Source organism: Symphalangus syndactylus, chromosome 8 (genome assembly GCF_028878055.3).
Source record: "Symphalangus syndactylus isolate Jambi chromosome 8, NHGRI_mSymSyn1-v2.1_pri, whole genome shotgun sequence".
Lineage (NCBI taxonomy): Eukaryota > Metazoa > Chordata > Mammalia > Primates > Hylobatidae > Symphalangus > Symphalangus syndactylus.
In genome coordinates, this window is record NC_072430.2 from 122,138,524 (window position 1) to 122,160,594 (window position 22,071).

Genomic DNA, 22,071 nt, shown 5'->3' on the forward strand with positions numbered 1-22,071 from the left:
TTAGAACTTTCTGCCCATCACTCATCAAGTGTACAGACTAGCACTTAAAGTTTCAGTGATAATAGTGGTGATGGAAAAGATTACAATCTCAGACAGCCCTATCTTCCTATCTAGCTCTCAAAAGCACTTGGGTTCGCTGTCAATGATCCATGTTATTCATTTATACATGAAAGTAGATCCTTCGCCTAGCTTGGCCTGCCTGGGCTTCAATCTACCTCCCTCTTTCCCATTAATATGTTTTGCGCTGTTGAAATAGGCTTGATTAGTAATCAAATACATCTGTGTTCTATCTTGCTTTCTTGCCTCTATCTTCTGTCTCTTTTTAAGGGTGGTGGTGTGTTTACTTTGCTGCAGTTACTTTGGAATCAGAGACCTAGTATTTATCCTGATACAATCAGTAACGACATTGAATTCTCTCTGCTTGTTGAACTTTTTATACGCTATGTGGGCTTGAGCACACATAGTGCATAAAAGATGTTTGTGGGTTTCCTAGGTGTTTTTAATCCATCAGAAAATGGATTGGGGTAATCATGATCAATTTTCCTAAGGAGGGAATTATAGTGAAAAAAAGTGAGGTTAAAAGGCTCTTATCTTTGCCATCACTCATCCCCACCTTTATTTATTGCCTTCTCTGGTTTTCATTAGCATGCTGACAACCAAAGCTATAGACATTTTCATCCATGCTCTGACTGCTGCCCTGATTTCAGTTCCAAGTTATGAAACCTAATCTAAACCTTAGAGAGGAAACTACAAACTATAACTTTAAATTTCAGTTTACAGAGTCCCCCAGGATGATTCCAGGAATTGAGTTGGGAGGGGTCCCGGGAATCAGAACTAAACTACCATCTCCTTCCTCCTCTGAAAGGACCCAAGGACATTTGAAACAAAACTCATAAAAGACCATTTTCACAACATCCCAGCTGAGAAAAATTGCAAGAGAACATCTCACTCAACCTCCTCCCTGCAATTGCTCCTAACTAATTCCAGATAGGAGGAGGTGTCTCTTAGTCTTCAAGATCACTTGAAGGGCATTTCACAATTCCCCATGGTCACCTGTTTCAAAATATAAGAACTGGATGCCAGGAAAATATTCCTGATATTCAAATACCAATTCTTTCTTCAATTCAGACCATTTGGATAATTAAAGTATAACATTTCAGAACTGGAAGAGGCTCTAAATACCATTTAGTTTAGAGGTTATGACTGGTAACCAAGAATTGAGACATATTTTCCTAGGGCCACAGAAAGTTTAATTTTTGAATTTTTGTATTTGTTGCCAATGCTTAGATATTGAGATAGATCCTTTCAAAAAAAAAAATCCAGATAGCTGGGATCTCTAGAAAACACAAAAGATCTGGAAACAGAGTGGTCCTCATTCCCATGGCAGCAATTGGAGTTGAGTGCTTCTCTTTGGATTGGGGTTGTATGGAGAAAATAAACTCTAGTTTATCATAGAACACACCAGATTTCCTTGCCTCATTTACCCTTAATGATTAACTGTTATCAGCACCTAAGTTTGTGATCCCTGATTTTTGTGGACATGAAAACTGAGAACCAGAAAAATGATCTAACTGAGGTGACCAGCTGTGCAGGTGTGACAAGAGCTAGAACCCAGGGCTCATGCCTCCTAGGCCAATGATCTTCCACTACAGAGCACTGCTTTCAGGCTCTTACTATGCCAACCTGGGGCAACTGAAGAAGAAAATTAAATAGGGCAGGGAGTTGACATAATAAAAGTTAAAACCTACAATTTCCATATGCCCTGTGATCTTCTGTAATCCTTGGGTCAGCTCAGCAGTAAGGTGATAAAGATGTTCCCTATGGAACCTTAAAGAAGACAATTGGTTCATATCCAGTTTATTGTGAAGGAAAGGTTCAGTGGGAAGACTAGAAGACACAAGTCCATTTTTATGATGGGGTGTATGTGAGTGGTTTGTTTGAGGAGTAGTTCTCAGTGCTTTAATCAAGAAGGTACTATGCCCATTTTCAACTCCAAGATGTAGTCCAAAGACAAAAAAAAAAAAAAGAAGTCTTATAGAGAATATGAGGGCACAGGGGGAATTTTGCCTATCAAAAAAATTAAAAAATAATGATTTCAATCTAAGTGTCTGTTTACAAAAGCTACTAAAATCAAAGGTCGATTTGGTAAAAATGAAAGTTTAATAGTATATTTCTCAGGAAATTATCCAAACTAGTTAATTAGTCCTATGTAGATACACTATAAAACAGTCTTTTAGTCTCTGAAGAGGGAGTGATCAGTGAGCAGAGTACAAATTCTATGTTAATTCTCTTGCCACAAGAAAGAAAAAAATAGGTTAAACATTTAGGCAACATTTACAGCCCCAAAGTACCTGATCACTTTGGTGAGTTCAGACTCTGAATGGGCTAGTTATCATGTGGTCCAAACAAATGAAGGATTAAGTACATCACTAACAACCACTAGTTGTTTCAGCCAAGTATAGAAACCTTTGAAATGGTTTCTGGCTGTGAATGTGGCTCAATATAGAAATAAAGTGGCCAAAAGAGCCTTTCAGATTTCTTTCCTGTAGCCCTTCACTCATAACCAAGGAGGGCTGGAGAAATAGCACTTCTTCCTAAGAGCAGAGACATAATTTGAGTTTGAGATATTCACATTTAGTTGGAGTTTGAAGGAATTTAAATGGTTTATTACCACCAAGGAGACACTCGCAATTGGCATTCACGTGGACAGCAGATTTTGCTAGTTGGAAAATTTGTGAGAAAAGACTTAGCCATGAGATATTTCTCATAGTCAACTTATTCTTAATAAGCTTGATGGCATTTGAGGGTTATAAAAAATTGATTAATATCCTTTCCCTCCCAGAGCTCACTAGCCAGGAGGGGCTGCCTTTACCACTTGACCATTTCCTCTTCTCTCCCAAAAATTCCTCCTTTAGAATATCAGAACTAAATTAAAAGAGCATCTGAAAGGGCCAATCCAGAATCCAGTGGTTTGAATAAAATCATGTATTGCAGACACCCTCCCTTTCGATGTTGGTTAGATCCCAGAAAGGCTTTCTAGGTGGAGAATTTCTTTCCCCTAATGATGGTGAAGACTTTTCTAAAGAAAGAAGAGGAATCCCATATTAGAAAACACAATATAAAATGGGAACGACATTGCAGATCCATGGGGAAAATGATACATGTTGAGATAACTGGTTATTAATATGCAAAAAATATTCTAATTAGATCCCTACATCTAATTAATAAAAAATTGAATTTAATGTTGATTAAATGCATAGATATGAAAGAAAACTTAAAACCTTTCAGAAGAAATCTTAGAATATCTTTAAAACCTTTGAGTAGAAAAGAATTTCTAATCTATGACAAACAAAAACATTTAAAAAGCAACAACTTTAAAGAGGCTCAATAAATTTACCTACATTAAAATAAATACAAAACTTATATACAACAAAAGATACTATGAACAAGTGAAAAAGATAAGCAATATAGTAGCAGAGGAAATTTGCAAACATATAACCTATGAAGATTAGTATTTAGAATACATACAGGACTCCAAGAATTAACAAGAGGAAAACAAGCATCAAAAGCTCTAACATGCATGTAACTGGAATTCCAGAAGGAAAAAAGAAAGATGTTAGGGCAAAAAAAATTTTTTTTGAAGAAATGATGACCAAAAATGTTTCCAAATTTGGCGAAAGACATATTCAAGCAGCTCAGCAACCCCCAATCATAAATTTTATAAATTCAAAGAAAGCCCTGCCTAGAAACATTGTAATCAAACTGCTGGAGACTATGAATAAACAACAAATCTTAAAGCAGTTAAGAAAAATAATACATTACATACAGAAGAGCAAAGATTTAAATGACAGTGGATTCTCATCAGGAATCATGGAGGCGAGAAGACAGTGGAACAATATCTTTAAAGTGCTGAAAATAAATAAATAAATAAATAAAACTATCAACCTGAAATTTTGTATCTAGCTAAAATATTCTCAGGAATGAAGATAAAATAAAAATATTTTCAGATAAAGAAAGTCTAATAATTCATTGCTAGCAGACCTGTGCTACAAAAAATTGCTGAAGGAATTTCTTTAGACTGTAAGAACAAGACACTAGAGTAAAACTTGCATCTTCAGGAAAGAATAAAGTATCAAAAATGGTAAATATCTGGTGTATAAGTCATGGTTCAACCAGAGGAGTATTTATGCAGTCATGCACTGTATAATGATGTTTTGCTCAATGACAGATGCATACATGATGGTGCTCCCACAAAATTATGATGGAGCATATATAGAAATCTGATATATGGCACTTGATATTGGCATTGTAGATCAAGTAGAGGAAATTACGGTATTCAGTAATCATGCTGGGATATTTGGTTTTCCATATGGAAAACTACATGTACATTTTTATATATTATATATTTATATTTCTATAATACATATTTTTATTATATTTATAATTATTATATGTAGCTATACCGTCTAGGTATAGATATAATATATACCATCTAGGTTTGTGTAAGTATGCTTTATGATGTTTGTACAATGACAAAATCACCTAAAGATACGTTTGCCAAGACTATCCCCATCCTGAAACGGCAAATGACTGTATGCATGTGTGTGTTAGAGATAGAAAAGTGTATATAGAGATGCATACACAGAAGGGTAGGGGAGTTGTGGGGAGAAGATTATTACAGAGAATTGGCTTACACAATTATGGAGTCTGTCTAGGGCAAGTGGCCCAAAAGAGAAGATTAATAGACTGAACCCCACAGGTAGGAGTCTCTGGGCTCAGGAAAAGCCTAGACCCTCTTTTAAAGGTTTCACACAAGATAATATCCTTTTTGACTAATTTAAAGTCAAATAGTAATGATTGGGGGCTTTCATTGCATCTACAAAATTTCTTCACATCAGCACCTAAATCAATGTTTGACTGAATAACTGGAATGGTAGTTTAGCCTAGCCAAGTTTACATATCAAAAAGCTATTACATCTGAGTAAATATAAAACACTACTTTCTTTTAAGCTCTTTAAAATACCTATATTACCTATATTTGCTTACACTAAAGTGTTAATATTGGTGGAGTTTTTATGAGACATATGTAATATAAAATATGTTGACTATAGAATAAAGGGACCAATAATGTTGTTGGGTTTACATCGGTGGTAATATTAACTTTTAGTTGGCAATGATAGGTGATAGATAGACAGAACAACCATTAAGATATTTATAACAATGCATAGCTTTAAGCCAATATAAATTAAAATAGAATACTAAACATATTCAAATAATCCAAAATAAAGCAGGAAAAGGGGAACAGAGGAATGAAAAAGAAATAGTAATATAATAAGACAGTAGACCTAAATTTAACCATATCAGTAATTACATTAAATGTTAATGGTCTAAGCATTAAAAGGAAGATGTTGTCACAGTACATTTAAAAAAGCAAGACCCAAGCACGTTGCCAACAAGAGACACACTTTAAACACAAAGATACATGTAGTTTGAAAGTAAGTGGATAATGGTAAAGATACACCATGCAAACAGTAAGAACACTAGAAGACTAGAGTGACTGTATTAGTAACAAATTAAAAGAGCAGACTTCATGACAAAGAGCATAACCAGGAATAAAAATTTTAAAAAGGACAATTCACCGAGAAGACAGTAATTATAAATATGTTTGTATCTAATAGTAGAACCTGATACTCAACAGAATTAGAAAAAAAAAAACCTCTATAATCTTAGTAGATTCTCTCAGCAATTGATAGAATAACCAGACAAAATATCAGTAGAGAAACAGAAGATCTGAACATCACTGTCAACCACCCTGATCTGATTGAAATTATAATAGAATTCTACATTCAGCTGCAAAATATCCATTCTTTTCAAGCAGGCATGGTACATTCACCAAGACAGACCATATACCTGTACTGCAAAACACTTGTCAATAAGTTCAAAAGAACAGAAATCATGTAAAGTGTTTTCTATAATCATAAGAGAATTAATCAGTAATAACATATCTAGGAAAATCCATATCTAGGAAAATTATTTAAAAGTATGTCATTTGGAATGTCATTTCCAATTATTTGGAAATTAAATGACATACTTTTAAATAACTTATGGATCACAGTCAAAATCACAAGGAAAATTTAAAAATGTTTTGAACTGAATAAGGGAGAAAATACAGTATCAAAATTTGTAAGATGCAACTTAAGTAGTGCTTAAAGGGAAACTTGCAGCTTTAAATGCAAAAGAAGAAAGGCCTAAAAACAACGGCCTTAAGAAGTTCAAAAAAGATCAAAGTAAGCTCGAAGTAAGTAGAAGGAAGAAAATGAAGGTAAGAGTAGAAAGAAGTCAATGAAATTGGAAATAGATACCTAATAGTGAAAACTAGCAAAGCCAAAACCTGGCTCCTTGAAAAAAAAAATGGACAAACTCTTAGTTACACTGACCAAAAAAAAAAAAAAAAAGAAGGAAAAGAAAGAGAAAAAAAAAAGAATACATCACCAATATCAGGAATAAAAAAATATGTTATCACTTCAAATCCTACAGATTTTAAAAGGATAATAAGTAAATATTGGTGCAACTTTATATTTTATAGCTTAGATGAAAGGGATAAATTTCTTGAAACATGCAACTTACTAAAGTTGGCATGAAAAGAAACAAAATCTGAATTGTCATTTTTGAAATGAGAAAATTTACTGCATTATCAAAAAGCTTCCCTGAAAGAAAAACAATAGACAAGTGACAAAATATAGGAATGCGCAATTCACAAAAGAAGAAACTTGCATGATTCCTAATTCTATGCAAAGATGCTTGACCTCAGTAATCAGAAAAATGTAAATAAAACCATGCAGAAAACATTTCACACTAAGCAGCTAAAAAATAAAAGCCTGACAATAAGAAGTAATAGCAAGAATGTAAGAAAAACAAAACTCATACACTTCTGGTAGACATGTAAATTGGTACAAACACTATAGAGGGCAATTTGGCAACATCTAGTAAAGTTTACAAGGCGAATATCCCATAACCCAGACACTCCACTCCCCACGCATGTGCAGAGGAAACGTGTATAAGGATGTGCATGGAAGCATTGTTTGTAATCGAAAATGTTGGAAACAAACTAAACATCCATCAAGAGGAAAACTGATAAAAATATGTTTTCATCTATTCATACATGAATTTTAAACATAAGTTAAGACTAGAGATACATGTTCAATTTAAATACAAAACATTAAGAAAAAAACCAAGTTGCAGAAGGATACACAATTATACCATTTATTTAACCACTTAATATATGAAAACAATGCTACATAATTTTAAGCATACATAGAGAGAGAGTAGAAATGTAAAGACAGACAAGAGAATGATAAAACTCAAAACCAATTACTGTTGTCCCTACTGAGAAATAGGGGAATGGGATGACAGATGGATACCGGGGATTTAAACCATATTTGTAATGTTTACTTTTAGGCTGGTTGGCGCATACAAAGGTATTCATTAGCGTACTCATTGCACCTTTACGTATGCCTGAAATATTCTGTGGTTTAAAAAATTAGAAAGGAACTGGAGTCCGAAATATGGCTGCTTGGCAAAAGATGGAGGCTTCAGTCATAATGAGGAATCAGACGCCCTTGCTGAATGCCCTCAACTGTTTTGACTTCTGGAGGGGCGGGCCGTGATTACAGCTGCGATTAGGTGACTCATCATAATTATGTTTTGTTGAAATTGAATTTATTGAAGCATGAATCATTCTGCCCAAGTCCTACCTAATTGCTCTAACACTGTGGATGGGAAGGATGGCGGAGGAGTTTTCCTTGGAGGTCATTAGAGAATGAATGTGCTTATGCACGTGTGTGCATCCCCGCACACAGTCGGCCACACTCACCTTACAGAAAGCCAGCAGCGCGGCCCCATCCTTCGTGATGACATGAGGTTGCCAGACAATCTTTACTTGTTTAGCTGTGGTTTCTTCTGTCTCCTACCCCCTACTCTTCTTTGTGAGCAACTCACTATTTGGCCATTTGGCTCCCCGGGGGTCTCTGTGACTCAGACCGCAGGCCTCTCTGAGAGTTGTTGATGCCTCAGAGCGGCTGACTTGCAGATGGTATCCATATTCCCCCAGCTCAGACCTCCCACCACCGCTCAGCGGGCAACTTAGGGATGCCCTCAGAGCTGCGTGTCTGCTGCAGAGCTGTAATTTAAATCAACTTGGGAGCTCTGACGAGGCAAAGAGCAACCTCAGAGGGTGGTGGGAACCGCTGGGACTCCTGCTCTGTGGCTCACGTACAAGGAAGAGAGGGTGGTGGACTGTTAGAGACTGTGACTCACTTGCAATCTCACACGGGGAAAGAGTTCCAAGCCTTTCTTCTCTCCTTTCCCTAGCATGTGAAGATGGGGAGACCCATTGTTTATCTTCGTGTGATACAAATTGAACAAACAAAATGGACTGTTCCTTTAACAGGTTGACTGTAAACTAATCACGATTTAGAAAAACTGACTGTTTTCCTACCCCAAGATGGGTAGCAGAGGCAAACTCCATGGTCGTAATAGCAATGACAGCAAACACTTTTACACCATTTACCATTTGCAGGCACTGTTCTAACGAACCACTTTACACATTTTAACACATTTAATCTTGACAACTTCATGGGTTAGTGTCTTTACTCGCCATATTTGCAGGTGAGGAAACTGAGGCACAGGGAGTTTAAGCAACTTACTAATAAATGAGGAGGTTTCTGGCCCCAGACTCTGCTTTTAACCACTCCCCTATATGTTTTACACATGGCAAGCATGGTGCTGAGTGCTTTACGAAATCATCTGACTCACTCCCATTTGACAGATGAGAAAACTAAGGCTGAGAGTTGCAAAGTAACTCGCAAAGATTACACAAATAATAAGTAGCACAACCAGGATCTGGAGCTAATTGGCCTGACTGCACATCTATCGCATCTACCCCTTTCATTCCCAATAACCTGCCAGGTGTGGAAGCCCCAGCAGATGAATACACAAGGCAGAGTAGTCATGAGCCACAGCTGATAGCATGGTAAAGCTGTATTGCAACCAGTAGCCCTTTAGCAGGTGCTCCCAGCGGGCTCTGGGGCTTCCTCATCTGCCTCCAGTTCGGACTAAGATTTGGTCTTTTTCGGATGACTCCATCTTCTTCTGAAGTTCCAATTCCATTGTTAAACACAGTAGTGGAACTGGCATTTAAAAAATCCATTGACTTATTTTTTTTAATTTTTAATCTCTACTCATTAGAGTCAACTGTTAAAAAGTAAATGCTCCAGGGAAAAGGTAACATTTTAAACTCATGTTGACAAATTTTGGGGGGAATGAACTGAGTGGTAACTGACAAGGACCCCTGGGTATGTATGCACAATAGGGACTTGAAGAGTCAAAGAGGAAATGAGGAATAAAGCTTCACTAACTCACTGCCCAGTTGTCCCAGGGACAAGTCTGGGCTCCTGTCCTTTGTCTTCTGGTTTCTTCCCTCTAAAATACCACAGACTCAAAGGTGGCAGATCAGAGCAACTCTAGAGACCCTTGCAGGTATGTCAGAGTGTCAAGGGCTCAAGGGCCAGTTCAATCCTTTCATTTTATAGACCAAGAAACCGAGACCTCAATTGCTACATGATTTGTCTATGGTTATACAGTTAAATGGTATGAAAACCAACAATAAAACTCAGAAATAATGGTCTTGAGAAAAATAAGCAGCCCTAAGCCACCGTAGGAATTTTCATATGTCCAGTCCTCTGATTTTCTCTCTTCCTGAAAAGCTCATTATTCTTTAGTAGGACCACAGAAATGTCCTTTACACAAAAGAGTAAAAGTGTCATGTGGTTGAGAAACAGGGTTTGGACTCATACACTCCACATTCCAGCTCCAGGTCTGACATTCATGGCCTGTGTTATCTTGGGGAAGTCACGAGTTTCAGACCCTCAACTTCCTCAACTGTCAAACAGAAAAATCGTAAAACCTTTCTTACAGACTTGTTTCAATCATGAGTGAAATTATCATATTTGAAAGCACCTGATACAGCTTCTGGTACATTTTTGGGGCTTAATGAATGCTTTGTCATTGCACTTTGATCAGAGGGGGAATATTTGGGATCTTTGAGGAACTTAGTTTGATTTTCTATCCCAATGGACCACCAAGCCCTTGCTTTATTTTTTTTTAATCCCAAACATTTTTATAATTGAGTCATCTATTCCTGTTACCTTTTCTTTTTTCCAGCCTTTTAGTTTGGCATCATTCCCCAGCCTAACAAATTTATTGCCTATTTTATCATTCAGAATGGAGATGATGGTAGCAATCACTTTTCACCTCTGAGTTTTACGGACACTCACCTATCACACCCCAGCTTTGGCCTCTCCCAGATGGACATCTATTCATTGGAAAGCAACATGTGGATTGAGCTGTGCGGATACTGGTATATCTACCAAAGACCTCTGGGATTCTATTTCTCTCATGCTGTTAGTCACAGTACTTGATGCCCTGGTGTTCACCTCCTTCTTGAAAGTTATGCCATCCTAACCTCCACCATTAGTCTTTTCCAATTATCCTCTCTTTTCACTAACGTCCTCTGACTTCTTCAGTTCTTATTCTTTCCTCGCCCCTTAGCCACAGTGTCACTTGAGTTTAATACATATCCATCTGCATTAATTTCTGTGACTAGAACAGTGGCAATCCCACCCCCTTTTCCCCTATTTGGAGAGAGACATGGGAAGAAAACAGCTTCTCATTAAGGAACTTAATCAGGTCTTATTTAAGTAGTCATCTTAAAGCTATGGCTGAGCCTTTGGCCTACAAAGTAAAGCTTAGACCTTAATATTAACAGCAAAGAAATATCCTCAAATACCCTCTATATGTAGAAGATTTTATGAAAATCTGAGGGAGAAGCCGGCCTCGTATAAATGTTTTGTCATTACATTTTAAAAGAAGCATACTTTTTTATTAAATTTTTTTAAAGAAGCATACTTCATGTTTCAATGAATAGATGGAAGTTAAAGGAAATCACAAGAAACAGAAGGGAGTAACATTCCAAGGGAGGCAGAAACAGAGATAAAGGTAGCCATAAAAATGTAATTTTCTGAGATTTTATCTACACTACCCTAATTATAGCAAGAGAGTTGTACTATTCTTAAAAAGCAAAATATAGATTTAGACTACTTCATCTATTTATATGACTTAAATTCCAACAATTTTTAAACTAGCACCAATATTTATACAACTCCAAAATAAATCTGTGGAGTTGATAGTATTTTTCAAGACATTCTCTTTTTCTATCATCATCTCACCTCCTTTCTCCATCTCCTGCAATGACACCTCAATTTGCCAGTTGCCAGCATAAACTTGAAAGCATCTTCTCCCTCCTTTAGTCCCACATTCTTCATAGCTAAACTCTGCCAACACTACAGGGAGTGGGCAAGAATGACCATAGTAGATTCAGATGTAATTAGTTTGTTGCTTGGGATACACCATACTTAGCCTGTCAATCCACCTGAAAAAGGAACAATAAATTCCCATCCTTACTTTTCATCACCCAAATTAGCCCAAACAAATTAGATTTGTAGAACCATTTGTTCCCATCTGGTTTCCACAGGACATGTAGACTCAGAAAAGTTTTCTTTTTTTGTTTTTGTTGTTGTTCGTTTGTTTTTGTTTTTAACTTTTAAGTTCAGGGGTATATGTACAGGTTTATTACATAGGTAAACTTATGTCATAGCGGTTTGTTTTACAGATTATTTCATCACCCAAGTATAAAATCTAGTACCCACTAGATATTTTTCCTGATCCTCTCCCTCCTCCCACCCTCCATTCACCCCCAATCTGACAAGGTGGGAACCAATGGATGCCCATAAGCCTTCTGAACCTTGTATAATAAACTACTTGGGGCTGTCTTTTCTTTAGATCTCAGAAACCACAATGAGGAACTATTTTCAGTGACTTCAGTCAGGGGAGCAAGATGGGAGTTTGATAGACCCCAATATGTGTTGTTCCTCTCTGTGACTATGTGTTCTTCTTATCATTTAGTTCTTATAAGTGAGAACATGTGGTATTTGGTTTTCTGTTCCTGCATTAGTTTGCTAAGGATAATGGCTTCCAGCTCCATCCATGTCCCTGCAAAGGACATGATCTGGTTCTTTTCTATGGCTGCATAATATTCCATGGTATATTAATATATGTACCACAATTTATTCATCCAATTTATCATTGATGGGCATTTAGGTTGATTCCATGTTGCAAAGGTTCCTTAAGATTCCATCTTCCCTTTAGTTTCATAGCCTATTTTGCGCATTTCTCCCATTCCTCCTTTCTTCCATTTCTTTACCCCCAGATGTCCAAAGCAGCCTCCTGACTTATACTCTTGTTCCCCTTTCTTCCCCTCTCTAGCCAAATTCATTTAGATTCCAGAGAAACTGAGCCACATTTTCACCATTTGTTGGTCTCAACTAAAATCAACAATTTGTCATTAATATGCTACCACATGTAAACAGGCAACAAAGTAAATGATTTTGACCTAAATATTTGAGACATTGGCTCTTGGTAAATACAAAATCTCCTTCATGTCATGAGGACATGTATTTGAGCAGACATTGGGTAAGGGGTTGAGGAAGCTTTGTGTCATATTTTTGGAGAAAGACCACTATACCTCCATCACCACACCATCTGAGGATTTAGAATAATCTGCGTCAGAGACTAGATGGTCTAAAACTTAAATTGCAGAAGATATAACATCACTTTCTGTGCACCTATCAGTGTGCCTATGTAGACAATCACTTCCAGAAAGAGGGGGGACTGGGCAGCTGGCTGGATGTACTGGGACATGTTGAACCATTTTTTGAATGTTTGGGGCTTGGCAAATACATGCATTGTGCCCCAAGCACCTTTTTCCCTTCACTTAAAACACATGTGTATTGGAAAGGAAATTTAATTCTTGTTTCTGATTTGCCCACATTTAACCCATCAAAATCCAACTTGGTGGGAACCATTGGATGCCCATAAGCCTTCTGAACCTTGTGTAATAAGCCACTTGGAGCTGTCTTTTCTTTGGATCTCAGAAACCACAATGAGGAACTATTTTCAGTGGCTTTAGTCAGGGGAACAAGATGGAGTTTGATTTTGCCCTCAGATTTCACCACAGCCAACAAATTCTAACTTTGTTCAGATGCATTGCCACGCCTTGTATTTACTTCTTGCCAATAACCTGAGGTCTAGTAACCACTGTTTTTGTGAAAGTCAACCAACATGGACTGATATTCAACTCCAAAACGTGCTGAGCACTGTGCAGGTCTCTGGCACTGGGTCTCAATGTCCTCACCAGTGTTATGCAACTCACTTACCTGAACCTTTGAGTAACTCTTCTTCTCTCTGCACAGTCTAATTATACAGGAGATACTGTTCACTCATAAAGGATAGTGGATTAGGATGAAAATATGTTTTTAAAAAATGGAAATAAGATCCTGTAAAGGGGCTGAATGTGGTGGCTCATGCCTGTAATCCCAGCACTTTGGGAGGCTGAGATGGGCAGATCACTTGAGTCTAGGAGTTTGAGACTAGCCTGGGCAACACAGTAAGACCCCATCTCTAAATAAATAAATAAATAAAATTTTCAGCTGAAAATAAATTTGCAATAAATAAATATAAAAGGTCCTATAAATGCAAAAAATCATTATAACCTATACACTGACAACATGGATTATGGGAACATTTGCAGAATATGACTGAAGTTCACACATCTCTATACCCACCCAGATGTGTGTCTTTAGACTACTTCCAACCTAATGTGGAAATTGAGATTGTGTTTGGTCAACTTAATCACCTACATCAGTCAGAGGAAGATGCAAGAAAAGTCGTAACTAATATGCAAGCCATTATTATCCAAATTTGGCTTTTTATTTCTAAGAATCATAGAATTAAATTCAAACATTTAATCCCTCTCTGCTTGGGCCTGTTTCACCAACATGTGGGAGAAAGAGGCAGAAAACAATTTATTTCTAGGCCACCTGCCACTGTTTTCTTGCTGAACTGGATACATGGTAGGAGAAGAAGCCAGGTGGTCTGACCTGTTCACAAGTAATCAGGAGCTACCTGTTCACAAGTAATCAGGAGCTAGCTGTTCTTCCTGCAGCAGAAGCCAGAGCTCGGAATTTCCTGACCCATGCCCACCACATTCTGAATGTGGTGTTTCCTTAAGATCCGAGTGCTCATACATATCATTCCTGGAGCTCACATGCCTCCCTTTCAAGGCACACTGTGTCTTTCTTCCTAAGTCCCACAACAACATATGAAGGGGAAAATATGGGTGTAGAAGTCTTTTCCCACCTTTCCATTGAGACCATGGTGATATTTATGCCCCTTCATTTCATCCAGAACCCAACTCTGGGACATGTGGCTATTAAACCTTCCATCATTTTAAGACTTTTGAAAGTACAATTTCCAGCAGAACAGTGGTTTTTATTGTTTTTCTCTGGTTTCTGAGCAATTTAGGCCATCTAAAGAGAAAAACCTGAAGTTTCTCTTGTCAATTCAGCCCAAAAATGGGGGGAAATGATCATTTGAAATCCAGAAAGAGAAAAAAATATTAAAGAAGGAAATTCTTGACTTGGAAGAGATTACGTATCTGACTAGAAATAAAATGGGATGCAGTGAAGTTAAAAACATGAATTCCTACCACATTATCACTAACATGAGCTGTTCATCCTGAACTGCCTCCAGCCGGGGAGCTGTGGTAGGAAGGGTACGTAAGGCTTTGAAATCAGATCTACCCAGGTTCAAATCACAGCTCCACCTTTTCCTGCCTCTATCCCCTCATCCTTATGAGTGTCAGCTGAAGAGTGATGAAGTCATAATTTTGGAAAGGAGGTCTTTATTTCTCATAAAGGGTTATAGCCTGCAAGGTGGCTGACAGGCTGGGAAGTGTAGCCTCCAGCCAGAAGCTGGAAAATGGCACTTTGGTGGGGGTGGGGGGAGGCATAAGACAGGAATTTATGCTGACCAGCTTGGCTAAGCATACATATTCAATGAACTATAGGAGAAATCATGAATATTTATGAAAGGAGTAACATGCACATGCACAATTGAGCTCCATGCCTCTTCGTGGGTGGCATGTTCAAAAAATGATGGCATTACTATTTACAATAGTAAGGACTTGGAACTAACCCAAATGCCCATCAATGATAGACTTGATAAAGAAAACGTGTCACATGCACACCATGCAATACTATGCAGCTATAAAAAAGAATGATTTCATGTCTTTTGGAGGGACATGGATGAAGCTGGAAGCCATCATTCTTAGAAAACTAACACAGGAACAGAAAAGCAAACACTGAATATTCTCACTCATAAGTGGGAGTTGAACAATGAGAATACATGGACACAGGGAGGGGAACATCACACACCGGGGCCTGTTGGGGGGTGGGGGGCAAGGGGAGGGAGAGCATTAGGACAAATACCTAATGCATGCAGGGATTAAAACCCAGATGACGGGTCGATAGATACAGCAAACCACCATGGCACATGTATAACCTATGTAACAAACCTACATGTTCTGCATGTGTATCTCAGAACTTAAAGTAAAATTAAAAAAAAAAAGATGGCATTAGAATGATCCAAAGGTGCAGTTTTTGACTTTCTAATGTCAAAAGGTAAAGCACAGAACATGTAAACCCTCACTGTGCACCCTCTGTTGATGCCAGAACCACTCCATGGTTGGTGGTCTCTTATTAGGAAGGAATACGTTGTAAAACTGGTGAGTTATCATGTCAAAACTGCAAAGAGAGAGAGAGAGTCCTGTCACGGCCTCAGATAATTGGCTAAAGGTAATAAAGGAAGGAGTCATCCCTTTCTTGTTTTCTAGAGCTGATTTCTGCTTACTCTAGGAAAGAATTCTGGTTAAAGGTTAATAACGAAGGGGCACACTGGGACGTGTCTGACCTCCCATCTTGTCATGGCTAGGAGCTCAGTTTTTAAGGTTTATCTGGGGTCCCCTTGGCCAAGAGGGAGTCTGTTCAGTTTTTTGAAAGACTTAGGATTTTATTTTTATTTCTCATGAGCAACAAGGCTTATGATCTATCAAACAGGGAAAATAATACCTCCTTCATAGGGTTGTCATGAAGATTGAATGGGCTATGAATTTGAAGTATCTGTTACAGAGTTGAAAGGTCACAAATGATAGCTATAAAGTATCTAGCCCACAAACCTTGCTGTTTTTCCTGGAATTTTCATTGGTTACACCTTCAAGTTAAAGATTGAAAGTTACTATTAAAAGTAAAATACGTGACCTAGAAGAAATAACAGCAATCTCTTTCAGTAATTATCATCTTGGTATAAGATAGTACCTAGCCTAGTTTTCTGATATGATAGGGGAATGAGACAGGCAGATTTTAATGGCTAGAAGGGAAGGGAAAAAAGCTTAGAACATGGTATGCTGAGAAAGCAAATTCAAGTGGGCACGAATTGTTGACACTCCAGAAAGTGGGATGCCAAATGAGGGTGGGAAGCCAGAGGAGAGGAGAAGAGACTTTCTGCATGAGAAGAAATTTCATAATTATACGTAGGAGCCCAGGAAATGATTGCCACCACCAACTTATGCTTGCCTCACTAATATACCACCTCCCCCAGGCAAGTAACTTTGCCTTCATCTGCAAGTCTTCCTGGAACCTCATTTCTTCGTGCTCCTCACAACAATGTACATGGTAGTGAGGCAGGAGAATAGGGTCTGGAGGCAGGGAACCTAAGGCTTCCTAGAACTAAATTGGAAGGAAAATCCTAACTTTCCATGCCTAAGTAACAAAAGGACCAGAGGCTACTACTCCCTTTGACCTTTTCTGCCTGGCAGATGGGAAACTGGCTGTCCGCAGCAAATCATACTGAGTGTGGGTAGAGTCTTTGTTTGCAGCTTTGTAACTTCACCCCAGTCTCTGAGAGGTTGCTGTCCACAACCAATCAGACTGATTGCAGGTGGAGTCTTCATTTGTGTAGAAGTATATAACTTTGTAACTTCACCCTAGCCTCTGATTGGCTGCTCTTTGCAACCAATCAGATGTTTGCACAGGAGTGTGACCTTTGTAACTTCATTTCAGTCTCTGGTTGGCTGCTTTCTGCGACCAAACAGACTGATTGCGGGCTACCACTTCATTTACATGAGGTGAGCATAAAGTGGTCAATGGGAAACTTCTAGTGGGTATTTGGACCCAAGAAGATTCTGTATCTGAGCCCTTGAACAGCTGCTTGGGTCCGCTCCCACACTGTGGATTATACTTTCGTTTTCAATAAATCCCTGCTTTCTTTTTTTTTTTTTACTTCATTCTTTCCTTTGCTGGGCATTTTGTCCAATTCTTTGTTCAAAACGCCAAGAACCTGGACAACTTGCAGTCACAACCCTCTACCGGTGACAGTAGGAGTAGAATGAATGAGGTCGGATGATCTAGGAACTCAGTGGGAGTTCTAGATATCCATGCCTAACAGACATCATTCTTAGCCCTCATGAACCAGGGTCTTTGTATTACTCTTTTGTGACAAATACAGAGTAATCGAGTTTCACTCAGAAACCTTAGACCAGTCACAAAATATAAAATGACTGGTTAAACCTCACTGCCTAAATGACGAACATTGTCATTGCACCTGCTTCAGCAGGACAGGGAGAGGAGGCAACGAGATTCTAGCAGCACAGGGAGATTAACGGGCTGGGATAAGTGATACCTTAGTGATTGTTTTCTGGAAACTCATAAATTTGCAGACCACATGGAAGTTTCACCTGCCTCAAAACTTGCATAGTGCTCAATGCCTCTGAGGGTGGGAGCACACGTTAACGACATTTACCTGCAGGTGTTTTAATACAGACACTGCCTGAAGTGATGTATAAAAGTTGATGAAAACAATAGTAGATTAACCAAAAAGCTTAAAAGGAAAAGCTAGACAATGAGATGTCCGCAGGGCTTGGAAAACTCTAACTTATTCTTCGAAGTCTAGAAGGCCACACCTATGCATAGGGCTGTGCTCAAGCTCAGGAAAGATCTGAGAAGACCCTGGTTGACCTTGAGGCTCTGTGCAAGCAAGAAATAAATGGAATCAATACCAATATCTATCAGTTGATGACTGGGCAAACAAATTTGTAGTATACCCACACAATGGAATAATATTCATCCTTAAAAGTAATGAAGCACTGACACATACTACAACATGGATACACTTGAAAACATTATGCTAATTAAAAGGAGAAAGAGGCTACACACACACATTGTATGATCCACTTATATGAACTGTTCAGAATAGGCAAATCCATAGAGACAGAAAGTATATTAGTTTATGGGGCTATGGAAAAGGGACAATTAGCAGTGACTGCTAAAAGGTATGGGGTTCCTTTTTGGGATGATGAAATGTTCTGGAATTGGATAATGGTGTTGGTTGTACAATTTTGTAAGTAGACTAAAAGCCCCCGAATTGTATACTTTAAAATGGTGGGTTTTGTATTATGGGAAATTTTATGTTATATAAATTACATCTTGTGTTTGAGTTTCTGTAAAAAAAAAAAAAAAAAAAATACGCCAGACGTGGTGGCTCACGCCTGTAATCCCAGTACTTTGGGAGGCCGAGGTGGGTGGATCTCCTGAGGCCAGGAGTTCAAAACCAGCCTGGCCAACATGGTGAAACCCTGTCTCTACTAAAAAATACAAAAATTAGCTGAGCAGAGCGGCAGGCACCTGTAATCCCAACTACTTGGTAGGCTGAGACAGGAGAATCACGTGAACCCGGGAAGTGGAGGTTGCAGTGAGCTGAGATTGCGCCACTGCATTCCAGCCTGGGAGACAGAGCAAGACTTCCTCTCAAAAAAAAAAAAAAAAAAGGTGGGGGTGGGGTGGGGAATAATGGAGGTTGGAGTATCTTCTCCTGGCTCTTCCTCTCCATTTAGCCCTCTCTGGCAGCAGGCATATATTTTTTTTCTAAATGTCCCACTAGGCAGTTTCTCCTTCATAGCTTCCATTTTCACTAGACTCCAGTAACGTTGTTTCCTCTCCTTGCCGCTTGGTCTAGAAGTGGCAAAGTTTTCCACCATTGTTATTCTGTGGTGGCCTCAACTTCTTTCTTTCCTTAACCCTTTTGACACCACTGGGAATAATGTGACTTCATTAAAGTCACAAACTATTCAGTGAATTGTTTCTGATGGGCCTCTGACTGCTGCACAGGTGTTCCCAGCTGTCAGTGAAGCCATGTTCTTTGAGGCTCTGAGCTCCTATGCAGGATGACAATATGGCAATAGAATTTTTGAGGAATACTGGTGTTTTCTAATATACTATTCTCCACCCCATTGTCATCTCATTCTCTATTCTCTTGGGAAATTGCTTCTCTCACAATGGCTTCAGCTATCACCTCTGTACCTATGACTATTCAACTTGAGGTTTTTGTCTCTATGTGGATTAGCAACTTCTAAACACACCTTTTCAATGTGTGCTTAAGTTTTCCCCATGAATGGCTAATTTCAACTCAGCAGGAATACTTTTCTCTGTTTTAGTGAATAGCACTATCATCCAACCCTTCACTCAAATTAGACACCTCAACATTATCTTTAAGTCCACTCCTCTCGCATTGTCCAAATGGGCTTCAAATCTCACACTTCAGAGATATTTATAAGGAGTATCAATTCCCCTGCTCCTTTCATTGTATATCCTTCGCACCTCTAAATGTCCTCACTACTTAGTTTCTTCTTTGTTCAAGACATTCCTTCTTCTTCTGTCATCTTTGTAAGAAACCAATTTAATCATATTGCTCCCCTGCACAAACCTTTCCTTGACTCCTCACTGCCTACAGAATAAATTCCAGACTCTTTAATAAGTTACTCAAAGCCTTCCCAAGCTGACTGCAGCTCATCTTTCTAGCTCTTCATTGACCTTCACACACCATACGTACAATTCTTCACTTCCTAAACATTTCCTGCTTTTCCATGCCTCTGTGCATTTGTACATCTCATTGCCTCAAAGCTCCGATGTTGTTGATTAATCTGATAAAATATTCTTTCCACGGGTCTAAAACAATTCATTTATTCATTCAACAAATCATTATTGATACTACAATATATGCTGAGTACTATGTTGGGTGTATAGTGGGGAACAAGATTGTTCCTCACTATAGTCCTGTGGGTCTCTGCTCCCATAGTACCCAATGTCTACTGGGTACATAAATGTTAACTTGATAGTCTCTGAACTCACTCCATAATCATAATCATGAATAAGTGCCATGAAGGAAAATTATAGGGTGCTATATCAGGTCCTTTATGAAGCCCCCCAGGCTAAAGTTACTCGTTCTCCTCTGAGTTCCCATAGTGGTATATTTAACTGGTGTTTGATCATGTCTGCCCCAATAGGATTTGAAGTAGAAATAGGGTCATGTTTTAATCTACAGTGTCAGGCAACATTTTTGGCCTGAAGTATATGCATAGGGGATGACTAAGTGAATAAATAAATTAAATACACAGTTTCAAGCAAAAGACTGACTTTGAAATTATCCTGAAAATAATGAGAGCAATAGTCCTAAGAGTGTTTACAGATCCCAAAGATTCCCTTACTAGCACACAAATCTTCAAAGTTTTCTAAGGAAATATATCTTACAAGAAAGTATGCTGATTAATTCAGTGTTTCATTCACTCACTAATTTAGGACATTCTCCTTTGAAAAACTCTCTCAGGATTTTCATTTTCATCTGGAATGAAATGTGGGCACCCATGAATCTGGACAAGGCTACTGTATTTGTGGGGTACTTGTCTGTTGATTGCTACCATCATAGGCATTGGCCACCCCACATCTGGTTTATTGACCAAACCTTTATACCTCTCTTATTCATCCATTTTTAACATTTCACCCTTTGCGTGCTTGGGTTAATTTTTCATCTGAACCATTGAAATGAAAGTTTTCGACATTATGACACTTCATCTCTAAATATTTCATTTTGTATCTCCTAAGAACAAGGACATTTTCCTACACACCCACAACATCATTATCACTCTCAAGAAATTTAGCATTGATGTGACAATATTATCTAGTATATAGTAAATATTCATATTTTCCCAATTATCACAATAGTGTCTTTTATGGCTGTTTTTCTAAATCAAAGATCAAATCTAGTATCATAGGTTACAGTTATTTGTTGTATCCCTTTATTCTTCATTAACAATTCCCTCATTTTTTTTTTTGCCTTTTGTAAGAGTGAGATTTTTGCAGCACTCAGGCCAACTTTTTTGTAGCCAGCGCTACAAATTTGGATTTTTCTGATTGTTTCCGCATATTTATTTCTTTTTTAAATTGACAAATGAAAACTGTGTATGTTTATTATGTACACTTGTTGAAGTATGTATACATTGTGGAATGTCTAAACTGAGATAATTAACAATGAATTATTTCACATACTTATCACTTTTGTGGTGAGAACCCTTAAAATCTACTCTCTTAGCAATTTTCAAGAATACAATACATTATTATGAACTATCATCACCATGTTGTACAATAGATATCCTGAACTTAGTCCTCCCATCTGGCTGAAATGTTGTATCCTTTGACCAACATCTCCCAACTCCCCAGCCCCAGCCCCTGGTAACCACCAATCTACTCCCTATTTCTATTAGTCCAACTTTTTTAGATGCTACATGTAAGTGAGATCATGAAGTGTGTCTCTTCCTATGCCTGGCTTATTTCACTTAACATAATGTTGTCTAGGTTCATCTATGTCGTTACACGCCACAGGATTTCCTCTGTGCATCTATACATATTTTCTTTATCCAATCACTTGTTGATGGGCACTTAGGTTGATTCCATAACTTGGCTATTGTGAACAGTGTTGCAATGAACATTGGAGTGCAGATAGTTCTTCAACATAATGATCTTGTTTCCTTTGGATGTATACTCAGTAGTGAGATTGCTGGATCATATGATAGTTCTATTTTTAAGTTTTTGAGGAAGTTCTACACTGTTTTCCATAATTACTGTATTGTTTTCTCATATTTAAATTCTGATTATGCATATTGGCAAGAATATGACAAGTTTTGTTGTGTCTTTCTCAGTGCATCACATCAGGAAACAGATTATCCCAATC

The 22,071-nt window shown here is 38.1% G+C and overlaps 1 long non-coding RNA gene across 4 annotated transcripts in view; it reads right to left on the reverse strand.

The window, feature by feature from the left end:
• The window catches only part of LOC129488411 (uncharacterized), a 127,441-nt gene that overhangs the window by 54,985 nt on the left and 50,385 nt on the right, over positions 1–22,071 (reverse strand). The window lies entirely within an intron of this gene.